Below are 15,080 nucleotides of genomic sequence, written 5' to 3'. Positions count from 1 at the left end.
TACTCTAGGTGGTGTTAGCACTGCTGGGGTGCCTGGTCAGTATCACTAAGGAACTCTAATTTCCGAGATCAAAGAAAGGCAAGGGAGTACACCCTGGGGGTGAGGGTGGGGACCCTGCTAAGGACAGGGCAAACACATCTGCCCTGTTCCCATCCCAGGCTGAGGTACCTTTCTGCTTCTGAGGCCTGAGCCTCTGACAGTACTTCAGCTTTATCTCCATCCACTCTGATTTGAAAATGGGCCAGAGGGGCCTCTTTCTCTGGGGAGGTGAGATGTGGTCATCACATTCACAATCCATGTTGGTTTATTAATCTAATTTTAATTTTTAACTAGACCCTAAAATGTCACACGGCAGAAAAAAACAAAACTACAAAACCCACCTGCCCCCCACAAATAAATCCATGCTCTAATTGGGGTGGGATGCCCCTACTCCCCGGTCCCCAAGCTTTGGCTGATTTCCATAGATGAGGACTCCTTTCCTGCTGGCGCATCAAAGTTTAAAATTACCAGCAAAATGGTCCACATTCCTCCAGATACTGTGCCCCAGTTTTAGTCCAGGGAAGGGTTCTCTTAGAAGAGAGGGTGTTGCTGGTTGGAGGGAAGACCTAAGTCTGCTCCTTTACCATGGCTGTTGATGTGACAAGTCCTGGGCCTCACTTTACCCCATTTATAAAATGGGGCTAATGTCACCTGCCTCTTAACCTACCTCAGAGGGATCTGGTGAGGCGAATGAAATCCGTGAAAATGACCATTTCATCATTTTGGGGTTTTGGAGAGCAAATGCTAACCCATGTGTACTTCTTATCCACCTAAGTGACAGCTTTCTTCTGTGGAGGCCACCTTCTGGTGGAGACAGTTCTCCTGAGCAGGAGATCCTCTATCCTGCCTCTGACCTGTTCTCTGAGTCGTTATTTGGTAACATCCCGTGCAGCCTCTCCTGAGGTCCTTTAGGCTGTGATGAATTTACTCCCCACCTCCCACCACATTTCTGGGTGCCTGTCTTCTGTGTGATCCCCATGCCCAGCCACTGTTTGGGCCACCTCCCCAATACACACATCAGGCCATTAAAGTCCCCAAACGCTCAGTCTCGTTCCCTCTTGGTTTCCCTGTTTGTGTCACCAGGTCTTACAGGTAAACATCTTTATGATGCATCTGCCATTACCATGAGAAAGAAAGACAGAGAAATACCCCTCCATTTTAGAATAGGGTGTCTGTGCCTGAGTGGATGGGGTAGGGGGAAGCCATGGGGCTCAGAGATGACCTGCTCTGTGGGAAAGCCTGCTCTCTCGAAACCAGCTAAACCACTCCAGTATCCTGTGAATCCAGGAGTGACCAGGAACTGAGAAGAGGTACCTGGAAACTTCTAGCCTGTGGCTAGAGCTGGTTGCCAATGCCTTCTGTTTTCAAAGGGGGTGGGGGAGGGATAATTGCATTGTGGGATTCCATACTGTAAATGAATATCCACCACTTTACAGACTTCCGTGTACAAATGTGTGCAGGTATATATACTAGTATGTATATATACTGTGTGTGTGTGCGCGCGCATTTGTGTATGCATGTGTACCTGTGTGTTAGTTTTAGCTCCAATCCAAGGTAGTTTGAATTTGGATAGAGAACTAACTTAAAAGTATATGTCTTTGGCTTCCTGCTTTTCCATTTCTAAAGATGAATCTTACAAAGTGCACAGGTTACGGTGAGGCCCATTGGTTGAACACTCATGTCCTAACGTAGCCCTGCCATAAGGACAGTTCTGCTGCTGCCACCTGGAGAAGCCTGCTTCCATGTGATGGGCAGACGACTCTCCCCTTGGAGACTGGAAGAGAACAAAGAAGGGGCCATGTCTCCTGTTTCTCAGTCTGCAGAGGCGTCAGTGGACCAGGGGTCACCGACCAGGGAAAATCCCACTGCACCCTGTCTGAAATGTCTCCCCCCACCACTCTCTTTCTAACGTCATAAAAACTGTTCATCTCTGTTTTGTATGTGTGACACTTGCCTTAAAAGTAGCACAGTCCTCAAAAATGAATACAGCATTTCTACTGGTGTCTGCGAGTCCTTTGTTCCTGTCTTGTGTTTGAAAAGGCATTTGTTCTAGGGGTGGCTTGGGAGGACTGAGTGGAATTTTTTCCCTGCTCCTTTCAGCCAGCATGAGCCCCTGAAGCAGGATAGGCTGGCTCGGGTGGGCAAAGCTTCAGAGACAGTTGCCACTGATCCTTCTGTTGCCACCAGCTTACTTGGGTGAACATCAAGCTGCCTGGGGCCTCCCATCTACACTATCAGGGTTCATGCAAAAAAGTGTGTTGTTAGCCAGGTGTGGTGGCTCATGCCTGTAATCCCAACGGCTTGGGAGGCTGAGGCAGGAGGATCACCAGTTCAAAAGCCAGCCTCTGAAAAACAAGGTATTAAGCAACTCAGTGAAACCCTGTCTCTAAATAAAATACAAAATAGGGCTGGGGATGTGGCTCAGTGGTCAAGTGCCCCTGAGTTCAATCTGGGTACCAAAAAAAAAAAGTGTGTTGTTTGCCACATACCTCCATAAAATTAATTCTTGTCAGGACAACTAGGTTGCAGGCCTTAACTGAGCATCTACAGTAAGCCAAGCGCCAAGCCAGGAATAACAAAGAAGAATGCCCCAGGCCATAGAACTACTGAGACAGTCCCTAAGGGTGGGCAGTTAGTTGCCCATGCCTCTACCATGGTCCCCACCACACCCAGCCGTTCTTTTGTATCTTGTTTTCAGTGACACCACATTCCAGCACAATTAGGAATTCTAGAAGCCTCTAATAAAAGGATTATCCTGCAAGCTCATACTAGAAGCCCTCTATTCCTCTGCTCTGAAGAAACAGATGCCTGTTCCAACCTGGATACTTCCAGCTTGTCATAGAATATGGAAACCAATTTTAATTTCTGGGAAAGGCACAAAGGATGAGGAGAGAGACTTTGCACAGATCAAAGGCCTAGTGTGGCCTTTGACAAATATTAATTTGCATTCCTACCCTGGCCTGTGGTTGCCTTGATTCTCTCCTGTGGAGAGTGCTTGAAGGCTGGGTTAGTGCCTACTGATTGAGTTTTGTTTTGTTTTGTTTTAAATAGCCAAATCAAAAGCAGCAGTTCCACACACTCAGCTGCCTCTGCCTAGGTGACCAGGAAGTGCGCTGGTCTGTTGGATCAGGATCCTTCTCAAAGGAACTTTCACTTACCTCCATGAGCAGCATAAGCCATGCAGCCAGGAGGAGCATAGGGCTCCAGTCCCAGCTCTGCCACTCGCTTGCTGTGTGACTCTGGGCACAATAACCTCTCCGCGGCTCAGTCTCCTCAGAGTTAAAATGGGGTTAATAAACTGGGCACTGTGGCGCACGCTTGTAATCTTAATCTCAGGAGGTTGAGTCAGGAGGATCACAAGATCCAGACCAGCTACTTAGCAAGACCCCCATCTCAAAACAAAACATAAAAAAGGCTGGGGAGGCAGCTCAGGGGAAGAGCGTCCCTGGGTTCAATCCTCAGTACAGCAAAAATAAATAGATGATATAATAAAATGGGGATAATAACTGCAGCAATGATGTAGGCTTTTGTGAGGATTAAATGAGTTAGTATATATTAAGTGCTCAGAAAAGCACCTGGCAAATGAAATGTATTGTCAGTGTTTGCTCTCAAATCAGAGTAGATAGAAAGGTTCCCAACCAGCCTGTGTCCCTTGGTGCCTGGGCCCAACAAAAAGCATGTGTGCATTTTTTTTTTGCGGGGGGGTGGTAGGGGTACCAGGGATTGAACCCAAGGGCGCTTAACCACTGAGTCACATCCCCAGTCCTTTTTATGTTTTATTTTGAGACAGGGTCTCACTAAGTTGCTTAGGGCCTCGCTAAATTGCTAAGTCTGGCTTTGAACTTGCCATCCTCCTGCCTCAGCCTACTGAGCCACTGGGATCACAGGCATGCGCCACCATGCCCAGCTCTGCATGTGTGCATTTGACCCTTTTCCCTTTGGAGAGATGGAGAGGAAAATCTGCCCAACTCGTAGGCCTCTCGGCTCATCCATCCTTATGCAATATAAGAATGAGTCTAACATTTTGTTCTAAAAGCATTTGGACATCTGCTTTAAAGGAACTGGGCCTTGTTAGGATGCACTTGGATGACTCTTCTTCACAAAAGGAGTGTTCCATTCACCGTTTCCTCTCTTCAGTTATGTTCTTCCAAGTCGCAACCCAGAATGCAGACAGCTCCCAGCAACACGCTGTCTTCCAGACAGGGATTTGCAATCTTGGCCAGCACTTAGCCCCTTAACCATCACGGAGGGACTCAGGGAAGGGAAAGACAGGCGTGGGTGTTGGGTTCCGATCTGCCTGCCAATCTCAGGGCTCTTGATCTGCAGGCCCCCAACTTGGGGATCTTGATGAGTGAGGCAGCACGTATCAAGAGGGAAGTGATTTAAATAAAATTTCCCCTCTCAAAGGAAAACAGTCATGAGCTCTCATGGGTTTTTAACTAACTATATTGAGAATTGGAGCTTAGTGTTTCAAAATTTCTCTGAATTATTTGTTATAGGAGCTGTATTTTTAGCCTGTTTCCTGTTGTTAATCCCACAATGCCACAGACTGAGTTAAAAGAAAAAAGGTTTATTTGGGCTCATGATTCTAGCGATCCAAGGTCAAAGGCCCAAATGATGATGACCTTCTTGCTGGAAGAGTCCTGATGTGGTGCAAGACATCATATGGCCCAGACAGGGAGTACACATCACATGTATGTGTATGTACATGTAACGTGTACATCTTCTGGTGTGCCTCCCTCTTATAAAGCCACAAGGATTCCATCATGAGAGCTCTATCCTAATGGCCTTATCTAGTCCTAATATCTCCTAAAGCCCTCACCTCTGAGAAACACCCATCACTGGATTAAGTTACCTGCATCTTAATACCTCTCAGTGGGGATTATATTCAACACATGAACCTTTAGGAGTCACACCCAAACTGCATCTCAACCACAGCAGGAGCAAGACATAGAAGAACATTGGGGGCTGGGGTTGGAGCTCAGTGGTGGAGCACTTGCCTAGCACATGAGAGGTGCTGGGTTCGATCCTCAGCACCACATACAAATAAATAAATATATTCCATCTACAACTAAAAATGTTTTAAGAACAAAATAAAACAAAAAAGAACATTGGGCTGGATTGTTAACAAATATAAGATTATTTGGAGCAAGATGTGATCTTGGGATTCTTAGGGTGATTTATAACAGGTAAATTTGTTCCAGGACCAAGGGCACATCATGCCCAATATCTGCCTTTAAGGGCAAGAGAAAACCATGCATGAAGTTCAGAAGTGTTCCTTCTTTGAAAAAAATAGCTCCAGGGATGTCCTAAAGTTAGTAGATCAGTAAGATTCAGCATCTCTCTCTCTTTCTTTCTTTCTTTCTTTTTTTTTTTTTTTTTTTGCATGCTGGAGATTGAACCTAGGGCCTCTCACACATGCTAGGCAAGCTCTACCACTGAACTATATCCTCAGCCCCCAATTTTTTTTAATAATAGGGATATAATCCACATGCCATAAAATTCACTCTTGTGAAATGAGCAATGCCATGGTTTTTAGTATATCCACAGAGTTGTGCAATTATCACCATAATTTAATTCCAGAAAGTTTTCATCACCCCAAGAAGAAACCCTGGACCCCTAGAAATAAAAGTAGAATCTACTTTCTCTCTCGTGAATTTGCCTATTCTATACATTTCATATATGTGGGATCATAACATCTCTTCCTTTTATAGATGCATCCCAGGTAAAGAGAATTGATGTTCAGAAGGAACCACTGCCCACCTTCCCACTCACTACAGCCTTCTCCCCACACACTCAAAGGAGGCCTTACAAGAGAAGATCCACTAAAGGTTCAGTCATTTTCACTTGTTCTCCATCTATTCAGAAGAATTTTTTTTTTTATCAGGAGTTAGACCCAAAAAGTGGAAGGGGGGAGCAACAGGGGAGGTGAAGATTTCTGGTTAATGTATTAACCAGAACACTTAACTGAGAAGATTCTTTTGCCCAAATATGTATAACAGATGTTGGTCTCTGTATCTGAACCACATACTAAGTTAAAGTGTGGTCTGCATCCAGGCAACTGATTCTGTTAATACTGGCAGGGCTGCCATACTGCGTAGTACCATGGGGGCATAATTCACATTGCATTCTGGGTGAATGATGCTCACAGTTGGGCAGTGTGAAGACTTCCTGTGTGCACATGATAGCCCTGGACTCTAGAGGGCAGCTATAATTTAAAAGTTTGACTCAGCTGACCACAGTGGTGCACGCCTGTAATCTCAGCAACTCAGGAAGCTGAGGCAGGAGGATCACAAGTTAAAGGCCATCACTCAGCAACCTAGTAAGACCCTGTGTCAAAATTAAAAAGTAGAAAGGCCTGGAGATGTAATTCATTGGTAGAACATCCCTGAGCTCAATCCCCAATGCCACAAAAGAAAAAAGAAAGGTTTGACTCACATTCAAACACAAAGCATGTTGAATATGTGTGCTCTATAAAAACGGTGTTGCTGTTCTTGTTTTTCCTTTTAAGAAGTGTGGGCTAATGAGTCTCCAAGGCAAAGGGGTTGTGGTCAAGAGGAACTTCCTTGCCAGACACAGTGGCCCACTCCTGTAATCCCACCTGCTTTGGGGCAGGGGGAGGGCTAAGGCAGGAAGATCACAAGTTTGAGGACAGCCTCAACAACTTAGCAAGTCCCTAACCAACTTAGAGAGACCCTGTCTCAAAATAAAAACTGAAAAGGGCTAGGGATGTAGCTCAGTAGTTGAGCGTCCCTGGTTTCAATTCTCGGTACAAAAAAAAAAAAGAGGAACTTCCTTAACCAGCTGCAGGTCATATTGACTTCCATTTGCTTGTGTGTTCCTATAATAAGGCATCCAGGTTTGTTGCTAGGCACTTATAGCATCAACATACCTTTTATCTCTCTGTTCTCTGAGCACCTGGCTGTCTGGCTGGATTGCCTCCAGCCAAGCCCCTTTAAGACCAATCTCATGACAAAGGGCAGTCTCAAGATCTCAAGACTGGTAGACCATTTCATTCAGTCTTCTCAGAAACACAGCACAGTAATGGCCAGAACTGAGAGAGGCCAAGTGTCAAAGAGTACAATAGCATCTTTGGTTTTATTCCATTTATTCCAGGTCAAAATCCAACAGAACTGATCTATGGAGTCAGGAGTCCAATGAGCAGCATCCTATGGGTGAAGGAAGAGGGTAGTGATTGGAAAGTGACAAGAGGGCCCACTGAAAGTTCTAGCAGTGTTTTATTTCCAGACCTGGATGAGTGTTTGCTTTGTGATAATTTGTTACATTCACACTTAACGTTTTATGCACTTTTCCATAATTAAGAAAATGGGGTTTTATGTACTTTTCCATAATTGAGAAAATTTTTTTTTAAAAATGAAAGAGCTGCCAGGTATGGGGGCACACGTCTATAATCCCAGAGACTCAGGAGTCTGAGGCAGGAGGATCACAAGTTCAAAGCCAGTCTCAGCAACTTAGGACCTAAGCAACTTGGCAAAACCCTGTCTCAAAATTTAAAAAATAAAATACAATAAAAAGGGCTGGAGATGTTGCTCAATGGTTAAGCACCCCTGGGTTTAATATCTGATACCAAAATCAAAAAAATTAAAAAGTAAACCAGTGCAAATAAAAGTTGTCCTTTAGCCACAGATGCTGCTAACTAGGAAAACCCATGTGGTTACTCAGTCTTAAAACCTCAAGGGACACCTGTGAAGAGGGGACAAAAAGCCACATTCACAGGGATATATAGGGCAGAGCCGACAAACTCTACCCCTGGTTCTCAACCTCGAAGGCTCATTAGGATCACCCAGTTTCAAAAACTTGCCAGTGCCCCACCCACAAAGATTCTCATTCAATTGGTCTAGGCTTGCACATGGATATTGATATTTTACAAAAAGTTCAAGTGGGACAGGCATGATGACATTTACCTGTAATCCCAGTGACTCAGGAAATGAGGCAGGAGGATCACAAGTTTGAGGCCAGACTGAGGGCAATTTAGCACACACACACACACACACACACACACACAAAAGTTAAAAATAAATTAAATTAAATTAAAGAGATTGGGGTAAATTAAAAGAGCTCAGTGGTAGAGCACCCTTGGATTCAATTCCCAGTACCATAAAAAAAAAAAAAAAGTCCAGGTGATTCTAATGGGCAGTCAAGGCTGCAAACCAAGGGCTAGGTATGATACCGCCCTTCCTGACCCAGGTACTTTCTCTCACTGTCTAGTCAGTGCTATTTATATGAAAAGCTCCAGATGGTGTTCCATTTTCCTATATTCACATTTCCTACCATTTGCCCTTTTGTACAATTAAAGGGTGCCACACGCGGTATTGTTGTATGCAAAACTGACAGCCGTGTTCACACGAGAGATGACAGTCCTGAAGAACAGACTTGGCATGACTTTTTCACAATACCACCAGCCGGTACAACAAGCATCTTGTTGGTGACATGCATTATCATATGCATGTCACCAACAAGAGCTCTGGTGGCACTCCATGCAATGTGCACTTGTCCTCAGTTCTTTTGTTTTGAATTATGCAAGTAAGATGTGTTTCATTCCCCAGATGTAATAGCCATCAAAAAAACATGCAAATGACAAAGGTGGCAAAGGAGCCATAAAAGTGCCGAGGAAGTATATCAGATGGATATCAAAATGAACACAAAGAACTGAATGAGGAAACTGAAGATAAAAATCAACAACTAGGGAGTACAAAGAGCCCTCCCATCAAGAAACATCAGGGCAGCCAGAAGAGAGGTCAAAACTGTGAACAAGATTAGAAGACAAGGTAACAGGACAACTGTCACAACTTGAGATTTGGGGAGAATGATGTCAAGACACATTTCCTTGGGCTCATGCCCAAGTCTGTCTTGAAGTAAAGTGTATCTGCCTTGAATAAAGAACGCGCTCTCTGGTAAGGGATTCAAATTGCAAACAACGGAATCCACTAATTACAAAAAGCACAACAGCGTTCATGACAGAGCATTACTTAGGAGCATACAGAACTTCCCAGAGGGACAGGAAAACAGGTGGGTTACTAACAGTCTGGAACAGGCAGTTAAGAGCCCTGACTTCTAGAAGAGCTGCTCTAACACCAGTTCCATGGCTGCCACAGCCCACCACTCTACACCTGTGACACCCCCTCCGAAAGCTACTCCAGTGGGATTTTTCCAGGGTAGCCCCACTCCATAATGCTCACGGCCACCTTCCCAGGTGCACCTTCACACAGGAGCCACTGCTTGACAAAACTGCTGGGAATTCTGGGAAAGCAATGTCCTGGTTTCGGCCTTTCTAGCTCAGAAAGCACACCTGTGGGACCTGGAATGGCTTTGAGTAGCAGACCTGCAGTGTCCGCCACCATTCCTATTGACAGGGCACATCCCTCTCTTCTGGAAAAGGTCTGGACTCTTCTGAATGCCTATTAGATGACAAATGCAGACTTTCGTAAATGATTACTTCAAATCCTCTCCTGGTGCTCCTGCCCACCAGCCAATGGATCTATTTCTGCATTGTCACCATGTTTGTTGAACAATATTTGTTTCATAGCTCTTTGAGTGTTTTATTGTACTTGCCCTTGTTCTCTCCACCCTGTTCTCTCAAGTGGCAAACAGAGAAATGAAAGTAATGATATTTGTAATTAGAAACATACATCCCATAAATTCAATAAAATGGAGATAAAGATTAAAATTACCAGTAGATGCCAGGCACAGTGGTGCACACTTGTAATCCCAACAGCCCAGGAGGCTGAGGCAGGAGGATCACAAGTTCAAAGCCAGCCTCAGCAACTTGCGAGGCCCTAAGCAACTCATCCAGGCCCTGCCTCTAAATAAAATATTTTAAAAGGGCTGCATGTGTGGCTAAGTGGTTAAGCACCCCTGGGTTCAATCCCTGGTACCAAAAAAAAAAAAAAAAATTACCAGTAGAATCAGGCATGGTGGCCCACACTGTAATCCCAGCAACTCAGGAGGCTGAGGCAGGAGATCACAAGTTTGAGGCCAGCCTCAGCAATTTAGCCAGACCCTGTCTCAAAATAAAATGAAGAAGGATTGTGGATGTAGCTCAGTGGTAGAGCCTTTGCCTAGCATGCATGAAAGCCTGGATTTAATCCCTGGTACTGAAAAAAAAAATACCATAGTACCCAAAGCCTCAATAAGATTTTCATTGGGATGAACAATTTCTTCACATGTCAAGAGTACATTTCTACTGCTAAGACTGTGTGAATGGAGAACATGGCTTGTGGACAAAGTGTCTTTAAGAATTTCATAGTCTTTCTGGGAGAGGACCCCTCCTCTTATAATATGGAAGACTGTTTTGCAGTTTTGCCCGTTTTTACTTGGATGCATTTTCCAGACTCCGTCAATGTATGAGACGGGGCTTCCCTCTACAGAGAGGAGAAGAGAAGTGGAAGGGGATGAGGAAGGACCCCCAGGTTGGGTCCTCTCCTGCTGGTCACCTGAGACAGCCCCCAGCACCCATCACCTTGGCCCATCAGCTACCATCCCAGTTTCCCGTTCTTAGTACCAAGACCCTGCCTGGCCCAACAGTCCAGGAAGGGGACAGCCCAGGCCCTTGGTCCTCCACTTGTTGCCTATTCTTGCTCATCCTGACCCCCTGGTCTGGCTGGCAATGAAATGAAGACACTGAGAACAGTTGGAAGCAGAAGGGAGAGGTCCTCTTTGCCACAGCGGGAAGAGGTTCGGAGGAACCTTCCAGGTGAGCTGAGCAATGCTTGGGAAGTATCCATTGTAGGGCATCAGGCACTACTTGGGGGTGGGTATTTGACCTGGGCATGGCTCCTTCTTAGGTGGCTAAAATGAAATACTTCATTTTCTGATAAAATGTCCTACACTTACAAACATGTCATTTCCATCTGGGTGACAGTAGTGACTTTCAGCAGAGCACAGATCCACATTGCTGAGGGTAACACCAGCATGTCCCATGAGGCTGCTGACCTGTAAACTATAAACTGCTGAACTTAGACTAAATTCACTTTTTTTTTTTTTTTAAGAGAAATGGCTTGGAACTTCTCCAAATCACAAAAGATGTTTTAATTGAAGCCCAATGAAATAATTACTGGAGCTAGAGGGCCACCCTGTGGTTAAGTGTTAAAAAAGGAGGTCTGGGCTTTTCTTCATCCTTTGCAATTCTGCAATTAGAATAGTTCCCCCTTATCTCTGGTTTTGCTTTCCCAGGTTTCAGTTACCTGAGGTCAAGCACTGTGCAAAATGATTAAATGGAAAATTCCAGAAATAAATTGTCCCGACCGGCAGGACACATCAACGTGGGCAGCGAACCTAGATGGGGAGGAATGGACAAGAGACAGGAAAGGTGACAGCAAGACAGGAGTTCTGATCAAGCTGCAAACTTTTATTGTTCACACAGAGGTATTTATGTGCTGGGGATGGGGAAGCTCTCTTATTGGCAGTTGCTGGAAGTCTTCACAAGGTGAGATAACGCAGGATGTTTCAGGAAGACAGATGGCCGCAGGATGTCTCAGGGAGATAGATGGCTGCAGGGTGTCTCCCAGGCAAGATGTCTCCCAGGGAGCTGTTTCTTGTAACTGTCAGGCTATTCTTTGAAGGAGAACTCCCTTCTAGTCCCTGGCAATAAATAATTTATATTTTTGTTTATTTGTTCCAGTACTAGGGATTGAACCCAGGGGCACTCTGTCACTGAGCTACATCCCCAACCTTTTTTATTTTCTATTTTGACACAGGGTCTCACCAAGTTGCTGAAGCTGGCCTCAAACTTGCATTCCTCCTGCCTCAGCTTCCGTAATCACTGGGATTACAGAGGTGTGACACTATACCTGGCAAATGTATAAGTTTTAACTAACTTTTTATTAATTATATTGTTATAATTGTTCTATTTTATTATTAGTTATTGTTAACCTCTTACTGAGCCTAATTGATAAATTAAACTTTATCTTAAGTATATATGTACAGGAAAAAAAACATACTATATATGGGTTAGATACTATCTGCAATTTTGGGTTTTCACTGGAGGTCTTAAAACAAATACCTTGAGGCTACTAATAATCTTTTCACCCAAAGAGGCAAACAGGAACATTAAGCCAATTTTTTCCAATTTTCTGCTTAGAATGGTCAATTAGCTTTGCAGACCAAAGTACATTCCTGGACCTCACCTCACACCTGCTCAATCAGATGCTCTGGGTTGGATCCCAACCACCTGAGTTTTAACAAGCCTTCCAGGTGCCAGGTTAAGACAGAGGACTGCCAGTTTAGACCAGTTGGGTAACAAAGAATCTTTTGCTCTGGGTTAGCATAACAGCGTGAATTAACTGAAATTGATTGTAATTATTGTAGAATTTGTTCATTCAGCAACTATTGTATTTCATTCTATTGCAAGGTGATCTGTACCCCAACAGGGTAGATTCCTGCTCAGGAGGTATGAGCTGCCTGGAAAATAAAAAATCTGAAATAATCAATAAGAAATAAGACAGAGGGCTGGGGTTGTGGCTCTGTGGTAGAGTGCTTTCCTAGCATGTGTGAGGCACTGGGTTCGATTCTCAGCACCACATACCAATAAATAAATAAAATTAAAAAAAAAAAGAAAAGAAAAAGAAATAAGACAGAGCCAGAAATTAGATTCAAAGAGGAGCACCAGATGGGTCTTTCAGTCCTGATAGGAGCTGGAACTGAACAAGGGGAAAAGGGCCCCTTATTCTTTATTTCAGGGGTAGTACATCAAAGGCAGGGATAAGGTTTCAGGGGGAGGAGTCTTGGTTCCAGACTTGTTTCTCCATATGGCAGAGGTCTTGCAGGAAACAGGTTGATTGGCATTTTGGTTTTTTTTTTTTGGGGGGGGGGGGTTTGTTTGTTTGTTTTGTTTTTTTTTTAAGAGAGAGAGACACAGAGAGAGAGAGAATTTTAATATTTATTTTTTCTTAGTTCTCGGCGGACACAACATCTTTGTTTGTATGTGGTGCTGAGGATCGAACCTGGGCCGCACGCATGCCAGGCGAGCGCGCTACCGCTTGAGCCACATCCCCAGCCCGGCATTTTGGCATCTCCAAGAGGTTGTGTGGCTCCAGCAGGTCACCCCATCTCTGGTGCTGTGACGAACTTGATTGGAGTGAGCCAGGACCCCATGTGAACCAGGCATTCTCAAACCAGCAGGGTTGCTACTGGGAGTTCCTGATACCAGGCTTTCCTGCCTGATGGCTTCCACATCACTTTAGTTCATGCACTGTTCGTGGATGGCTCCCTTCACCATTCATTTAACAAACGTGTTCTGTGCTCAGCTAGAAGGCCTGCGTGATTGGAGAAAAGTAGCTAGAGGAGAGAGCAGAGGAAATGAGTTCTGAGAGGTAGGCAGGGGCCAGGTTGTGCATACAAGGAGAGCATGATGAGGACTTGTGCGTCACGGGGCACTGGATGGTACTGACCAGGGAGTGGATATGATATGACTGTCCTGCTATAAATAACCAGTCCAGCTACTGCAGAGAGAACAGCCAGCGGTGGAGGGGAGGCCAGAGAGAGGCCCACACAAAGCTGAGAACCTGGCCTGGGCCTAGCCTGGAAGCACTGAGATGGCTGAATTCTGTGTAGATTTTGAAGATAGAGCCAACTGGACTTACGTGTAAATTGGATATGAGATGAGACCAAGAGGAGTCCACAATGATACCAATGCTTTGAGCCTAACCTAAACTATATTTAGGAAGGATAATGAGATACCCACCACGGATACACTTACAATGTATCTCGAAACTTAGTAGTTTACGAACATAGTTAAAATGTTTTAGTAAGAAAAAAAAAACAATGAAATTAAGATTATCGGCCAGGCGTAGTGATGAATGTCTGTAATCCCAGCCATTCAGGAGGCTGAGGCAGGAAGACCACAAGTTCAAAGCCAGCCTCAGCAAGTCACTGAGGCCCTGAGCAACTTGGCAAGACCCTGTCTCAAAATAAAAAATACAAAGGGTTGGGGATGTGGCTTAGTGGTTAAGTGTTCCTGGCTTCAAGACTATGGGTCATTTGGGAGTTCCACACTATTTAGCTAATTCTTTGTTTTTGTTTCAAACAATAGTTCATCTTCTTTTCTGAAAAGGTGTTTGAACTAAAGATTGCTGAATTTCAGGCAGTACTTTTGTACACCGACACCTATGATGAAGGTAGGGGCTATGCTGAAGGTAATCTATAGGTATTCTTCATTATAGATAGAAAAATAGGATTCCTTTATTAGCTTGCTACTTTATTCTTCCCGCTGTACCAATTAGCAGCAATTATGCATGCCGGCAAACATACATTTTAATACATAGCGGATACCTACTGCCTCTTAGCAGCCAGATTCCTTACAACCTCCACCTTTTGGAGCTCAGGCATGAATTCCCAAGCCACACTCAAAGTTGGGCACAGTGGCACTCACCTGTAGTCCCAGCTGCTTAGGAGGCTGAGGCAGGAGGATCTTGAGTTCAAAACCAGCCTCAACTTTAGTGAGGCCCTAAGCAATTCAGCAAGACCCTGTCTCTAAATAAAATACAAAAAAAGGGGCTGGGGATGTGGCTGTTTTGCTCAGTGGTTAAGCGCCCCTAAATTCACCAGGACCAAAAAAAAAAAAAAAAAAACCCTCACTCAATAGCTTAAGGGATGCATCTAAAATTAAGGTTAATGATTTAGCAAGTTTCATTATTTGGTTTTCCCTGGCAACCACCCAGACTTCCCCAGGTTGAATCTAATTCAGTCCGTGGTCATTGAGTGCTTACTGTGTACAGGGCATGGTCATACTGTAATGACAAATAGACAGGATGAAGACAGCAGATGACCACGAACTGCAGCCAGCAGTGAGGAAAAAGAAAGGTCCCCAGAAGACAAAACTCTCTGAGCTTCTGCATTAGCACTGATAACACAAGACAATTAAATAGCCCCTCAGGTGGATTATAGCTAAATTACACAATACAACATAATACAATGCCTAAATTACATAATAATAGCCCATCAAATTTTAAAAAGGAAAAAGAAAAAAAAGTGAAGATGTTAGTAACTGTAGGCAAATATATAAGACATTTTAGAAAAAAGTA

The 15,080-nt window shown here is 44.3% G+C and overlaps 1 long non-coding RNA gene across 1 annotated transcript in view; it reads right to left on the bottom strand.

The window, feature by feature from the left end:
* Positions 1–12,945: 12,945 nt before the first annotated feature.
* Positions 12,946–15,080, bottom strand: part of LOC308632140 — a 28,047-nt gene continuing 25,912 nt past the window's right edge. The window contains exon 3 of the long non-coding RNA XR_014018436.1: positions 12,946–13,335. This is a non-coding gene — a long non-coding RNA (uncharacterized lncRNA). The remainder of the gene's footprint in view (positions 13,336–15,080) is intronic.

The sequence above is a fragment of the Spermophilus citellus genome (assembly GCF_964194105.1).
Source record: "Spermophilus citellus genome assembly, chromosome: 13".
Taxonomy (NCBI): Eukaryota; Metazoa; Chordata; class Mammalia; order Rodentia; family Sciuridae; genus Spermophilus; species Spermophilus citellus.
Note: the sequence above shows the minus strand (reverse complement) of the source record. Positions and strands in the feature narration are given on the sequence as shown.